General features: G+C 44.2%; 1 non-coding gene across 1 annotated transcript; it reads right to left on the bottom strand.

Annotated features, from left to right (window-relative positions):
- Nucleotides 1-293: 293 nt before the first annotated feature.
- On the bottom strand, nucleotides 294-375 carry TRNAS-GCU (transfer RNA serine (anticodon GCU)). The gene has a single exon. It is a non-coding gene; the product is annotated as a tRNA-Ser (tRNA).
- Nucleotides 376-15811: the final 15436 nt, after the last annotated feature.

Raw genomic sequence — 15811 nt, 5'->3', positions numbered from 1 at the left:
TATACTTATTGCTTTCTCAATGCTTTGTTTTTTTAAACTTTTCTGGGAACATCTGGAAAATTAACTGTATCCTTCACTTTAGTTGTTAAAAGAAATGACCCCAATCTATGTCAAATCAGTGCTGTGGAATGCTGGGAAGTGGCTGGTCCCTTAGAGTCAGCATAAAAGAGGTCTTTGTATTTTTCTCTTCCAATAACATGGGACAGGTCAATTTTCTGACTGGTGCTTGGGAAAAAATACTTTTCTATTCATTGTTAAAATCGAGACAAAATATTTAGAACTAAATAATTATCCGACGAGGGTGGGATTCGAACCCACGCGTGCAGAGCACAATGGATTAGCAGTCCATCGCCTTAACCACTCGGCCACCTCGTCTCCTTATTCAGACGCCTTGGTATACAGATTGCAGTCACATCCGGTGCAGCAGATAGTACGCTCCTAGCAATAAATACAACATACAAAACATTGATTTTCGACTCAGATGGCATACCGCATGAAACAGCACAGCCCGGTCTAACAAGCCTCTCTTCGCACCTGTTGCAACACCGCTCCGTGTACCTATTTTTAAACAGCTCTAATGTCACTCGCACTGCCTCAAGTATCGCGAGGCTCCCTTTTCATAGATCGTGCGTCACCGAACCACTCTCTGGAACTGAGTTGTAGCTGTGAAGCTTTGATGAATTGCAGCAGAAGAGTGGCCCCTTTATTCCTCGGTCTGCACGTGCTGGCTCGTGAGCTTCAGCATTAAACGACCACGGGGGGCGGCGCGTGGCCCCAAAGACTGCACCAGAAACAGTTGCGGCTTCGATACGTGATGACATGGGACAAATGCTAACACGTGCGGAGGGCGCGCGTGGGCGGGCTTTAAGAACACGAAATAGATGGCATTTTAACACATGGCTTGGAGGGTTAAAGCACAGAGATCTTTGAGTAACTAGAAAGTTTCAAGACATTTTTATTTTTTCAATGCAATTTTATATAGCGCAAACTTTACCCAACGGTGCCATAGCGCTTTACAATAGAACTAGGGGGCATATTATCAAGAAACGGCTTTAAAGTTATCACCGCTTTAGTGGCAGAAAACGGCCGCTAAATGGGCTTGATAATATGTCCTTGGGAATTCCAATAGAAGCCCATGTTCTGGTGTCAACATTTGGCTCCAAAGCTGACCCTAGCAATTGATAATGATGCAAAACTATTTGCCACTTTCTTGCTCAATGACTTGAAAGCCTGGGCAGATGGCACGATGATCATTCTCAGCAATCAGTGTGGCTTCCAAGATAACAGCGGCAGTTTAGTAAATCTGAAGGCACTGGCGTTAATGCGCGACAAAGTCTACAGGAGCTGTTCAACCCTATAAACCTGTTTTATCGATTTAAAGCTGCATTTGATAGCATTCCGAGAGACTTACTGTGGCACAAACTTTAGTATTAGGGACTGCCAGCTGACATATTGAGGATGATGGTGAGGCTTATTACCAACACCTGGATGCAGGTCAAATTAAGGGACGGCTCACCCATTTCAAGGAGAATCCCCACAAATCAGGGCCATAGAAACAACATGCATTCTCGCCCCTACACTTTTCATCCCGTACGTAGCCTTTTTGTCATGTGTGATGCTGTGGTGTTCGCCAACACTCTCAGGCTAGAGCCACACCCTGCTCTAGCAATCTCGACGTGGAAGGAACCAGTGAGCCGGTGGGTCGCAAACCGTAATTTAGAATTACGGTAGGGACGGTAGGCTCCGCCCCCCTAGAAACCTAGGAAACCCCGTAAGGCCAAGGTGACCAACAGAACCACCAGAAGGCTGGCCAGAAGCAAGAATCGCCGGCCTGGATAGCCCAGAATCGGCAGCGGCGGTGACGGAGCATTTGTAGTGTGCCGTAGGGGGGCACAGGAGAGTTCACCCCAGGTTGCCTGCAGAAGCGGGCTGTATAGATATGGGTGCTGCTTGCGGGTGCACCGGGTGAGCTCCACTCATAGCCCCCACCAAAGCGGCTCATCTCTGACAACCGTAGGCCCCACCTGGAACTCCCTGACACAAGTGGTCATGCGCCCTGTGCCCCGTATCCACAACCTGTCTCCACCCGCACCCAGATTCTGGTCTTGGGCAGGCCTATAACCTACCTGGGGCCAGAGTTCATCAAGTTCCGGTGGTCCCAGTGAAGTAGGATATGCCAGGGAAGGTCGCTGGACTGAACTCTAAGGGGAGCTGAGGGCACCAAAAGCCTGGTGCTCAACTTTTCAGCTACAAGAAATAAGCAAGAACAAAGGTGAGGTTTTCATTGCCTCTTCAGTAGCATTAAACAGATAGCTGGCACATGCTGGAAGGCACATGGTTGGCATAAGGCTCAATCTGGCCAATAGGTTGCTTTAAGCATACTGGTCCTCTTAGGGTCCAGCATAAAAAATCATCACAACCATCCTGTAAGGGGGCAACCCCCAAAGCACACCACTCCCACACACCAGTGGCTCGGAAACAACTCAGGAGACCAAATATTGGGGAATACTGGGATACTCAGGCCATACTGACAAGGAAAGGAATTCAGTAGGAATCCAGAAGGGTGCTGCCCCGACGCTACATGTAGACAGTAGTGACATTGGCTGAAACAGACATCAGAAACAAACTAAAACAAGCATTGGCATAGCCAATACGTCTCGCCTTTGGGACCTTATAAGTGTTTAGCCATGCAACAGTTTCATAACTAAATACTTATAAGGTCCCAAAAGCGAGATATAAACTTACTACTTTTGGTATTCACAAAAGGCATTTAGTAGTAGTAAAGTTAGGACTCTTAACTTTACTACTACTAAACTGAGACAAAATCCTAACTTTACGATATTCGTTATTCATAAAAGGCATTTAGTTGTAGTACAGTCTAACTTTACTACTACTAAATGCCCTGGGAAAGGTGGGACATGCACCCGCCTTTGCCCAATTGCGTGCTGTCTTTTTATAAAGACGCACGCAAATCCCAATAGAAAAAATGCTAAAGCAGGAGCGCGTGAAAAGTCCATAGTGATTCCAAGATGACGTTTTCCTAGTGCAGCGCATGTGCGCTGCACTAGGCTCGACCGAAAAATGACAGGGGACACATTAGAAAGTATCTAACCTCGACAATTAGGAAATGACAGGAAGCACAGCCTATACACCATGCTCTCAAAAACAATGAATCCATAAGCGACACACATAGTAGGGGCGCACAAACAAAAATCCCCTTCCCAATACCAATGACCACAGAAGTAATCATTTTAAGAAAGGGGAGAGTAGCACCAATGCGGAATACAGATACAACAGCAGGGCAAATGAGGGAGAGCAAACCTGAAAAAACTTTAGAAGGGGGCTCAATCCAAAGAAAGATTTAGGGCTTCCCACAACAATAATCAATCAGGGGATAACCAACAAGGCCAACAGGGCCAAATAGACCCAGAATCCGCCGAACCCCTGGAGCTCCAGCGACATCACTTATCACCATTATAGGTTTTATCAACCAGTGTAATGAGCCCGACAAACAGCTCAAGGATCCAAACGAGTGCGATGGGCAACATCAAAGAATTACAACAAAAAAGTGACCAATTAGGAGGAACCAGTCAAAATCAGCTGATTTGGTCGATGTCAATATCAGCCGCACTATCTCAAGTTTCTTCCAGTCTATACACCAATAATATAGAGAAAGCAACTAGCCACACACAAGCTAAGATCAACACAAGTAACATTTCAATAGTGGATTTAAATCCAGCATTGCCAAGAAATAACATAGGAGATAACAGTAATCCAATTACGTGTTGACGTAAGGAACACAACATTAAACAACAAGGAGATCAATGCTCACTATCAAGTTGGTGCTCAAACCTGTCGAACTCATGTTTCACATAGGACAGTGAGGTCGCCACTACAGGAGTAGCAAGAAGGAAAGAGAACTCGGTCGCACCCGCTTGCAAATTTGAGAACCTTCTAACAAACCTTTCGAACTTTTGTTTTATCATCCAGGATAAGGAGACCCCCACAATGGGATCAGCGAGGAGGGAAGAAAACCTCCTCTTATGCTCCCCAAAGATCAAGAGTCTTTTAGCAACCACCAATAAGGTCCTGAGCACTATGGCCAACTCAGCATGCATGCATGCAGACAAACTGGAAGTCCAAATAAATATACTTCAGATGGTGGCCAGCTTAATCTCTGGTATAGACAGCAAATTAGATCGACTGAACTCCTTGATATCCAAAGCACAGGATATGGCAGAGCTGAGCCAAAAGCAAAGGTATGTCACTGTAGCCCGATACTAAAGAAACTGGAAACGCTAACGGATATGAGCTCTATATCTGAGGACTTGTAGAAAGAGGCAAATTGACGACCACACAGAATTAACTCACCTTTACAGCAACAACAAAACCTAGATCAAAATGTGTTAAAATTAAAAAAGGAGCCCTCACACCTGGAACTAGGAGATAGTGGATCCCAAGTACAAGGAACAGGGGTGAAAATCAAGACAACTACACAGAAGACCCTAGAGACACTGCAGCAAAAGCTGGAAGAGATTGAGTGGGCAGAACGACAGTAAGCAAGAACAACTCCACACTCAAGAGAGTAGCATTAAACAAAACAAACAAAATAACACAAAGAATGAACAAGATCAAATCTCTTAGCAAGAAAGAGCTGACCCTTATTTAATGTACAACACTGAAAACATTAGAGCAACAGATAACCTCAAGAGATCTCCCATGTCAGCCTATATCCAGGAAGAACAAGAAAAAATTGAACAAGTGCAAGAAAGGCAGAGAGGCCCGCTACTACATTGGCTCCAAAATGAAAATAAGGTAAGTAAAGAGCAAACTGAGTCTTCCACAAATCCAATCCACAGAGGCAGAGAGACAGAACAAGTTGGGGGGACTTACAAAAGCTCAATAGGAAACCCGCATAAAAGTATAATAGCAGAGCAAGAGGCAAACCAGAATATGAAAGTGCAACATAGGGAGCAAAATAAGGTAGAGGAAGACTGCCCAAAAATACCTGGTGTAGGAAAGTGGTGGGAAAAAGCATCTCCAAATGAAAAACATTAGAGAAATATTACCACCAGGGAAGGCGAAGAAAACACAGTAAACCGAGAAGTAATACAGAAGCAGTGCAAGCGTGGCCTCAAATTCCACCTCATGTTCGATCACATTCAGAAGGGGAAAATCAGAGTGGAAGTAATACATGCCAAAACACATTGAAGTCTTAATCAGGATAAACCAAGATCACAGGATACCCAAAATTACTAGGGAATATGGACAACAACCATAGAACAAGATAGAGGGAGAAAAACCATGGTACGGAGGGCCAACAAACCAACTGCGAGATGAAGCATTTAGCCACAGACGTCAAGCCCTAGATTGTGGGGAGTATGAAATGGCTTCCTCCTAGGACAGCCATCAGAACAAGGTAAGACAAGCCAAAATGCTACTACAAAAATGAAGATAGCAGATCTAAAGTTGATATTGTACCCGAGTACATTTTGCAGGGGAAGTGGGACAGGCTCAATAAAGGGAACATCCTAAAGCTCTGTTCTCATCTGTCAGGTCTAGAGAAAACAAGTACCACTGACATTGAAAGCATGGCCTTCCATTCCCGTGATACTGATGATAAAAATGAGGCAACAAAAATAAACTTTTTTAGTTTGGAAATTGCAAAAGCCCTGAGAAGAAATAAAAACCAAATGGGTTGCTAGGGTATCCAGATTAGAGAAGCAGTAACATCAAAGTACCCAGCTTTCCTAAAAGACATAATTGATAAAGTAAGCAAGGAAAAACATCAACGAGAGAATTATAATAGTATGATAAGACCAGGAGCAAATTCCAATCTACATGGCACCAGAGAAGGGCCGAGAGCGATGCCATTGAGAGAAGGATCCATACAAATTACAATGGACAAATAGGAGGCACTATCCAACGGAAGAACTCCCTAGATTGGACCTGGCTCTCCCAGACCCTTGGCCCAAGCACCTAACAACCAGAAGTACAAAAATAAAAAAGAGACCTGTCCCAAATTAAAAACTTTGTTCCTAGAATGCACACAGGCTAAATAACGATAAAACTAAAATGTCATCAATACCCCAACTGGGGAGCTTTGATGCCATCGCGTTACAAGAAACCCAGGCACTGCAGTCAGCTTCCTGGCCGGACTTCACAGCCTACGATTCAAATGCAACAACCTCTCTAGCAGGGGGACACGCTTCAAGGGGGTATCAATGTATGTGAAGAACAACTTGGCAGCCCCAGTAACACTACTGAGCAAAGGCCATGGCGATTATTTGTTATTTAAGGCAATAATTAACAAACCAGGAAACACAAACCGGTAAATAACAACAGTCATCCTAGGTAGCATTTACCTCCACCCATCCTGGGCTAAACGAGAAGCAACTTTACGCATTTTACTCCCAGCATTGAGGGATCTCTCATCCCGGTTTCCAGGTGACCTGTGGATAAAAATGGGAGACTTCAACGCAGACCTCATGAAGACAGATCTCAACACCACTTTTGTGACCATGGATGGCGAAGCTTGGGCCGTACCTGAGATAAGAAGTCAGTAGCAAAGGGCAGACAAGTATGGAGCAAGGATAGCAGCTCATTTGAACCAACTAGGCTTATGTATTTTAAACAGAAGGTCAGAGACTGACTCACCAGCAGCTTACATGCACACCGCATGCTTTAGATTGTCCATCTCAGATTGCGTCTGGGTGTCGATTGCACACTTCAACACCATCCAAAAGTTTGCAATAACACCATTCATGGACAGTGATCATGCAATGCTAACTTGTGAAACTACAGCCTTAGGGCACTTCCTGCCAAAGATTAGCCTGTTCAGCTATAAAGATCAATTAGAACCAGTAAAACAAGTAAGGTGGTCACACAAAAACCAAGAGCTACTTGAGGAAAAAGTGGAGGTGTTTTTGGACAAACTACACCAATTACAAAATGAGCAAATTACTACAACTTCATGGGAATCAATTCTGAAAGAACTGAGGGAAAATCTAATTATCATGGTAAAGACAGGAAGAGATAAATCACCAGTGAAGGCCAATCAACTTACAGAAATCAAACAAATAACAGTGAACTTAAAACAAAAACAAAACAATATTATGCGAAGGATCATGGAAGACAATTGCGGAAACAAAATACGATTGCGCAAATTTCATGGCAGTACACCATGAATACAGAAGATCTAGATACATCTATAAGAAGAAGATCGAAGATCAGCGCTGGGACAATGCATACGAAATTCTCAAATCAAAGGGTCAAAGAAAAGTTTGGACATGGATGAATAAATGCTTCAAGCCACACCAACAGCCTACTATTACAAACATAGCACCGTCTGCTTGGGAAACTTACATCAAAGTACTCTACTAATACCAGCAACGTATTAAAAGATCTAAAGCAATACAAGGGAGAGAGCGAATCATCAGAACCACCTGAAGGGGACATTGCCAAAATCACAAGAGCCCACGTAACATACACGATGAAACAAATGCGAGCAGGTGGCGTGCCCGGTCCAAATGGCATCCCAGCAAAGGTATATAAAGGGGCATTGCTAAAATGGGCCTCAATAATGGCATCCCTATTCCGTAAAAGCCGAATTGGGATGAGGCAGCCCGGAGACATGGCGAGGCTCGCTGTTAGTCCCGATTCACAAAAAAGGCTCCCGGTTAAGCCCGGAAATTATTGACTGATCGCTGTACTAGATGTAGAGGGGAAATGCTATGCCAGTATCCTACACCAAGAACTGAAGCATTGGGCAGAAGAGCGAAAACAGATCCCCTACTCTCATATTGAAGATAACTTGATCTGCATATCCCACCTGATAGATGACACGCTAGCAAAAAAAAACACTTAAGATACATTGACATCCAAATCACGTTTGCCAACCCATCCTGCACATGATTCTAAGAAAAATTAAACAACTGCGGCATCCCACGGACTTTACCAAATGCTATCATCACCCTATATTCAGACATGTGGGAGAAACCTCTGGATGGGCCACTACCTACAAAATCAAAACCAACAAGGGACTAAAACAAGGGTGCATACTGGCTCCAACACATTTTAACCTTACTTAGCAAGATCTCCCTGAATACTTATCACACGAAAGAGCATTTCCACCTAAATTCTCGAGAACTCAAATCCAATCCTTACAGTATGCGGATGACACAATACTGATAGATCAAACCCCGGTGGGCTCCAGAGGCTCCTAACGGCCTTGACATCATACTGCAAAGAAAACTGCCTGATATAAACACAGCAAAATCAAAGGTGATGATAGAAACAAGACAAAGGACTAGGAAAGGTTTTGGTATATCGAGGGGAAATCCATCGAGGTAGTGACCACATACAAGCACCTCGGTGTCTGGCTTGACCATAGAGGACAACTAACTGCACACATTACCGCACAACAGGGGGCAGCGAATTCCCTAGAAGGAGCTTTCGGCAAACTGAGAAGACCCATGAGCAAACCAGATCTACCCCCCTCCTTAAGGTAATGGATTCAACATTTTTTACCAACAGTGGCTTATGGGCCAATGATTTGTAGAGATAAAATGGCAACCTGGCTGGACAGGGCACAGTCAGCTTGCCATCATAGAGTGTTCTTCCTACCAACCTCCACAGTGCATGCTCAAATTTGCATGGAATTCAAGTTGACATCACAGAAGTGGTTACTAAAAGCCAAGTTCGTAGCCCACTGCCTGAAAGCCAAGCAGGCCCAGGGGGACATGTTAAAGAGCCACATCTGGTCACTAATAAATAACCCTGCAACAAATTGGCATACATTCTTAATGCACAGTGTAGAGATATTGGATGCACAAGACATCTAGACTAGTCCACTGCCAACCACCATTGTAGCAAAGCTATTAATAAAGCAAGCAAAATCATTCTCAGCGGAAAGCGACGCACTGGCAGTAAAGAATTTAGGTCATGGTAGCTGGGTGACAAAACTCTACGACTGCGGGAATTTGCCACACTATCTCTCGACCTTCCTCAAGCCAATGATGAAGCACCAACTAATGAGGTTACGCTTTGGCCTAGTCCCTTTAAAGGCACATAGGTACGGTCGGAGGTACCAGGATGAGCCGTCACTGTGGAAAATGTTGGCTCCGCCCAACATGGCACATTGTAAATGTTCAGACTTGTCAAGAGGCACTAGGTGAGTGCATGAGAGGTGACTCGGTACAACTGGCTGCTTGTTTTACGAAATTCATGACAGGGACAACAACTTTAATCAAAGTTGAACATTTCCAAGAACCATAAGCATCCTGAATATGAGCTTGAGCACCTTCTTTTAAATCTACAGTGATTTTTATACTATGTTTCTGACGAGAAATAGGATCAAAAGGCATTTGCAAGGCGATACCAGTTTTTATAAAACTATACATAATTTGCAATGAATTTAAGTAATTGTGCAATAAAAATGTACCTATTGTTTATATATATGTCAGAGGAGCTAGACAAAGCCAGCTGTCATCCTCCCACGCTGGGCGGTCAGCGCATGACACATTTGCTGCATGCTACTCAGCCACACCAACATTGGCCTCCAGCATTAACTTTCTAGCTTGCATAAATACACCATCGGAAACAGCCTCGAAATAAACTGCAAGGAAACAATGACGGTCAGTTTCTGCAAGAAAAAGGCTGGCTGTGGCAGGTGGCACCTAATTGGGATAAAGCTGGTGCACAGCAATAAATACGAATATTTGGGTATCCTTCTGGACATTCTGGGGTCATTTAAATCACATCTCCATACACTGAGGAAGAAAGGCGCCGGTCTTATGCTTGCCTCAACACTCTTGCCCAGAATCTCAAAAGCCCAAGCTTAGACCCTTTACTTTGGGTAATGAAGGCTAAGGTCATACCTGCCTTGCCCTCTGGAAGAGAGATTATGCTGGGTATTGAGGCTTCCCTGTCAGATAAGATTTCTACCAAGATCTACAAAGCTGCATTGCGCATGCCAAAGTGAGCATCACCAGCACCAGTTAGGCTGGAGTGTAACCTAACAAAATAATCATGGTCTAGAAGCTGGGCATTTTTGATCTTCTGTCACAAGCTCAGACGTGCTCCTCCAGAATCCAAGAATGGTTTACTTTGGCGAGAGCTAGACAGCTCTGGAACCTCACTCAAGTATCATCTTCAAGAGAAATTGAAAAGCTTATGCTTACCAAAGCCTAAGAAAAACATCTCCCACAATTAGCATTTAAAAAAACTTGCAGTGATTACGGCGAAAAGGTTATCAAGGCTGGATGACTCAGCAATGCTGAGTAAGCGCTCACACGCATGGAAGGTGGCCAACTTTTACACTCCTTGGATCCAGCAGAAGTATATTGCCTGCACTTACACGCTGTGGATCAAAACTTGATTTGTAGCTCTCAGACTTGGGGAGTGGAACATGGGTGCCAGATGCCTGGCATGGCAAACATCAGCAGCTCAAAGAAGCGCAACGTGCCACTTTTGTGGCCTGGGAGAGGAAGTCATCATTTATGTTCTCTGTATCTGCCTCACGTTGCTCCACCTGAGGAAAAATTCCTCCATTAAGAGCTTGTATGTTTAGGAGTGCGTACGTGCCACCAAGCTGCAATGGAACCGCTTTGAACACCATACAGCTGTTGCTGTTACATGCGCAGATTTGTTCCTTACCATGAGTTCTCTCGGACCATAGCACTGTACAGCCAGTGTTGTCTTTATGCATGGGCATGCTGGGCATTGGCCCGGGGGCCCCACAAGCATGGGGGCCCCATGCAGACCAGAATTTAACACAAATATTCCGCTAAACATTTTTAGGTCGCGCCTGAGTCAGTGTGCATGCGCTGCTCTGCGAGACTTGTTGTAGTGGAGTATGGAAGAGAAGACCCGCCCACTCCCCGCCCATATTTTTATTAGGCTTGTGTCATTGTCCTTTCTAAACGCTGGCTTTAGAGTCGTTATTAGGGTTATTAGTCCCTCCTTGGTACCGCTCTGTCTGCATTAGTAACCTCCCATGGTGACTGGCCCTTTACTTTGGATGCGACAGGGTATGTCTTATTTAGTTTGTAAGCACTCTTTTCTTTAATGGTGTCTGCTACTGCAGGCACAACGTGCTTTCCTCGCCATGTCGCTTTAATTTTCAAGCAGCCCCGGACAACGAGGCCGCTTCTTTGAAGTGAAATAGGTCTCGCATTTACAAGAGTTTGAGCTATTGCTATTGTAAATGACAATAGCTTAAACTCTCGTAAATACGAGATATATTGCATTGAAAATGCTTGTTATTCCTGTGAGGAGTTGTCTAGGCAGGGCCCAGTGCACTGCTTTGCCAGGGGGCCTATAATACTGTTATATACAGCAGCAAACTAATTCATCCGAACTATTTACTGGATCCACCAGTGGCCAAATTAATGACGCTTTTTGCACTCTGCACTTGCAGTACGTTTGCCAAACACGAGCACCATGTGTAAGCCAACAGTTGAAGCCACCTACGCTGCCTGGCTGCTGTGCCGGCACCTACATCCACTTGGCACTTCACACGTTGCACCTTCAGCTCGTTTGCCACGCTCGAGCACTCTGTGGAATTTAACTTTTCAAGCTACCGGAGCTGTCTGGCTACTGCTCCAGTCTGCCTGTTCCCTTATGCTGATGTTGGTGGCAAGCACATATGTTGCTTTGCAGTCAGTTCCAACCAACCAGAGACACATTCTGGGGCTAATCTTCATCTATTTTGAAGCAATCATCATTGAACTATTTAAGGCACTGGTTGCAATGGCTTAAAATTGATTCTATGCCCTGCTCCATAGCTTTTTTTATCCCTTTTCCCTCCGAGCCCGTAGGCTAATTTTATTATGTTATTCACTGTTCCCCTTGTGAACTTTTTAAGTGTCTTGATTTATATCATTTCATTATATGGTATCATACTAGAAATGCATTTTGTACTTTATTTTACTTTTGTAAATGTTTTAACTAACTGTAAAATAAAATTTACTAAAAGGGTTAATTAAAAATCCAAAGTCTCCCTACATTGACACCGGCATCCATGGTTTGCCAACTTTCCAGAAGAAAAATATTGGCCATTGTGCATGTTTTAAGGTTCTGCACAAGCCAGCGTGTTAAAAAGAAATTTATTTAAAGCCATCTTTATTTATTTATTTATTTATAACATGACCTTTCTGATTTTGTTTATTTTACTTACAGTACAAACTCGACTGAAGATATTGGAGTGCTTTACATGAGCACCAGTTATATTACTCAAGGTTACATTCATTTTTTTAGGCTCTATGAGATTAAGTTATTTGTCCAGAATCAAAAGAGGTTGTGCTGACGCCAAGACTATAACATTGTTCCCCAATTCTAAAGTCGGCAGCCCTGGTTATAGTGGCACACAGAGACGTTTTAAGGCATGGGCAAAGTGGGCTCTAGCCAAGGGCCCTATCCTTACAGTGGCCTACTGATAGAGACAGCTCTGTTCTGGAGAGAGACATGACCTGATGACCTTGAATAATTCTTTAAGATATTTTTTTTAAATATGTGTGCCTTTAAATTATTTTTAATGCGAGTGATGTGTAAGGGTCTATTACAGACATTTTGTAGAGGAATATTTGGGCCGATTCACAAAGGTAATCTGAGACAAAAGTCTAATTTTACAATTTTTGTTATTCGCAGAAGTCACTTATGACTTTTGTTATTCACAAAAGTCACCTACGACTCGTATCTTTAGGTCCGCATTCGGGCCGGAATTTCCGCACTCAGGTGGAATTTTGGCACCCCGGACGGAAATCCCACATCGGGGCCGGAATTTCCGCACTTGGTGCAGAATCTCCGCTCCTGGGCCGGAATATCCGTATTGGGGCCCCATGATCATTTTCTTCAATGCTGAACACCTGTGAAAGTACCTACCACCCTCACCATGCTCCAACAGCCAATCCCAGCCCTGCAGCACATATGAAATCAGAGATGACACACACAAATCTTCCATCATGTCACTGAATGTGTTTGTTGCTCTGCCCCTTGCCATGCGGCAACAAGACTTGAGGAGGAGGGGGAGGAGGAGGAGGAGAGTAGAGAGGATATTCAGACAAGGATCAACCTATTTGGGATGTCTAGCCAAGATGTCAGGGCCAGATACCGTTTCCCTCCAGAAGTCACCTTGGAGATGGTATGTGAGTGGGGGCAGGAACTTGACTCTGTGAGCTGAGCGCTCACATGCCATTCAGCATATCTCAAGATACTTTCTGCTCTCCATTTCTTTGCTACGGGGTCATTCCAAAGGGTCTCCAGTGACCTTGTGGGCATCTCTCAGGCAAGCCAGTCGCAGTGCTTGCATCAGGTACTGTGCTGCATCAATTCAAGCGTCCACCTCCACATAAAAGTGCCCCATACACTGGACAGGAAACAAAGGGCAGCTAGGGATGTCTATCTCATTTCCCGCTACCCACGTGTGCTGGGTGCAATTGATTGTATCCATGTGGCTCTTCAGCCACCCCGTCGTGTTACACACATCTTCTGCAACATACACCGATTGGCATTCCATCAATGTGCAGGCTGTCTGTGATGCCAGTGGGAGATTCATTGCTGTGCATGCAGTGTTTCCAGGCTGTACCCATGACAGCTTTGTATTCCACATGTCACCTCTTGCCTGGCGGATGGCTGTGGGAAAATTTGGCAACATGTGGCTACTGGGTAAGTACCAACCACTAAAAATGAGGGATATGTGTAAATGAAATGTATGAATGCCAACTTGCATTAACAACCATTGTACAATAAGAATCATTAAGCCACATGCATGGCTTCAACAGACACTGCATGTACCAAAGTATAGATCATGTTCTGTTCAAATTTAAGAGGGAAATGTAACCTATTGCCCTATCTTCCTTCCTCAGGCGATGCTGAGTATGCACTCTCCACTCAACTCCTCACACCATACAGATGTGCAACCACTGTACCTCAGTGTAGGTACAATAGGGCACACATAGGAACTCAAGCCATCATAGAGCACACTTTTGGTCTATTGAAGTCGCGATTCAGATGTCTAGACCGTACAGGGGGTGTGCTGATGTACTCCCCTGAAGTTGTGTGCAAGATCATAGTATCCTATTGTGTTTTGCACAACATAGCTTTAAGTCATGGCTTACACATACCTCTTATACCTCAGCTAGCTCTGAAGCCAGGCAACCGGGCCATTGCACATAACAGAGGTCAGGGTATGGATGTCTGTGATCAGCTCTTTGCCACTTTTTTCACATGAGCAACCTGTTGTGTTATGGACCAAATGTGGTTTGCAGTCTGTTGTCAATGATGAAAAATGGATAATTATGACTCTGTCCAAAATTCCATCCTGAGACTACTTTGCAAGCCACACTAACTGTATGTAAACCACAGCTGTTGACAGGAGTAAAAAGACTGACCGTGCATCAGGTCATGTGCTGATGTCAGCAATCAGTGTTGTTGATGTCCCTAAGGAATCCATTGACTCAGAGGATTAGATGTATATGTTCTGAGAGACCTTCCCCGACCTTTCGAGAATGGGTGTCTGAATCACAAAAGGGCCTAACTATTGTATTGTTGAGTTTTTGCCCCCAACTGATTTGACTCCCCCACAACTGATGGGCCTCCAACGTGAGTGATGATGTTCTAGGTGAATCTGGCTCTATCTGTCTGGGCTACACAGCACTGCTTCCCCTGAATTTACAGTCAGTTCTTGTGTTGAGCACAAAATATGGACTACATGCACTATAATACAAAGGAGGAGCAAACTCTCCTGGGATGTGATGTTGTTCCAGCCGCCCCCTTGCCCCAGCCCAAATCTGATTTAATGGTCTGTTCTAGCTTTTATTTCATGTCTATTGTTTTCTTTTAAACTGTCATTTCAGGTTTCTCCGCTACAGAACAACAGAATGGCAGAGGATCTGATCTGTGATGGAGGATAACTCAGAATGAACACAAAATGGCTGTCAACAACTTCCTGTGATGTATTTCCTGTCTACCACTTCCTGTATGTAATTTCCTGTATGAAAGCATGGGTTCCAGTCCATTTTCGGAACTTACGGCCCAAATGCGTGCTCTCTGTCTGTGAAGCATACGCCTCGTATGAGGACCCGACACACCTCTTTCGGAACCTACACTCTGCAAATGGAGAGTACGCATTTGGGCCGGAAGTTCTAAAAACGGACCCGAACCCATTCACTGCATACCCCAGGATGGTGTTGTCCGCTGCACTTGTGTAATCATGTCTGCAGCTGTAATGAGACATATCAAAATTTCAGTGCACCAGATGGTGTGAGTTGTAGATTACCTGTGACCCAGCAAAGTCCAGGAGGTGGTAAGGAGGCAGACTAGTGCTGTCTCTTTCCTAAAATTTTAAGAATCGATTTTTGTTTTACTTTTCTTTTTAATTTAACGGTCTCTACTTATCATTGTTACAGTTTAAAAATTGTAGTTTTAACCTGCTCGTGATTGCATAATTTATCCCTGTTTTGTGTTTAAACTTGTGATTTTTACTGATCCGTGACTATCTACATTTAACCTGTTGAATTGTGAGATTTGCAGTCCAAACTCTGTAGGTTTCCCTCTCATTCCCCGTGACTATCAGTTTTTTACCTCCAAATTTCTCCTTTGCTCTGTGCTAAGACCTGTATGTTAAGAAGTGCACCCCCAGCTCCCATTTTGTGTTAGCACGTGAGTGAAACCAGCCCCCTCTTCTACCCTTACCCCACATCAACAGAAAACTCGGCGATGCAGTGCGGGCAATGTAAATTGTTTTATTTTATTCCATTCCTCCGTATGCCGGAGTTTACTACCCTCCCTGGCCCCTCCCCACCACCAGCAG

The sequence above is a fragment of the Triturus cristatus genome, chromosome 12 (assembly GCF_964204655.1).
Source record: "Triturus cristatus chromosome 12, aTriCri1.1, whole genome shotgun sequence".
Classification (NCBI taxonomy): Eukaryota; Metazoa; Chordata; class Amphibia; order Caudata; family Salamandridae; genus Triturus; species Triturus cristatus.
This window is presented reverse-complemented; position numbering and strand designations above follow the sequence as displayed.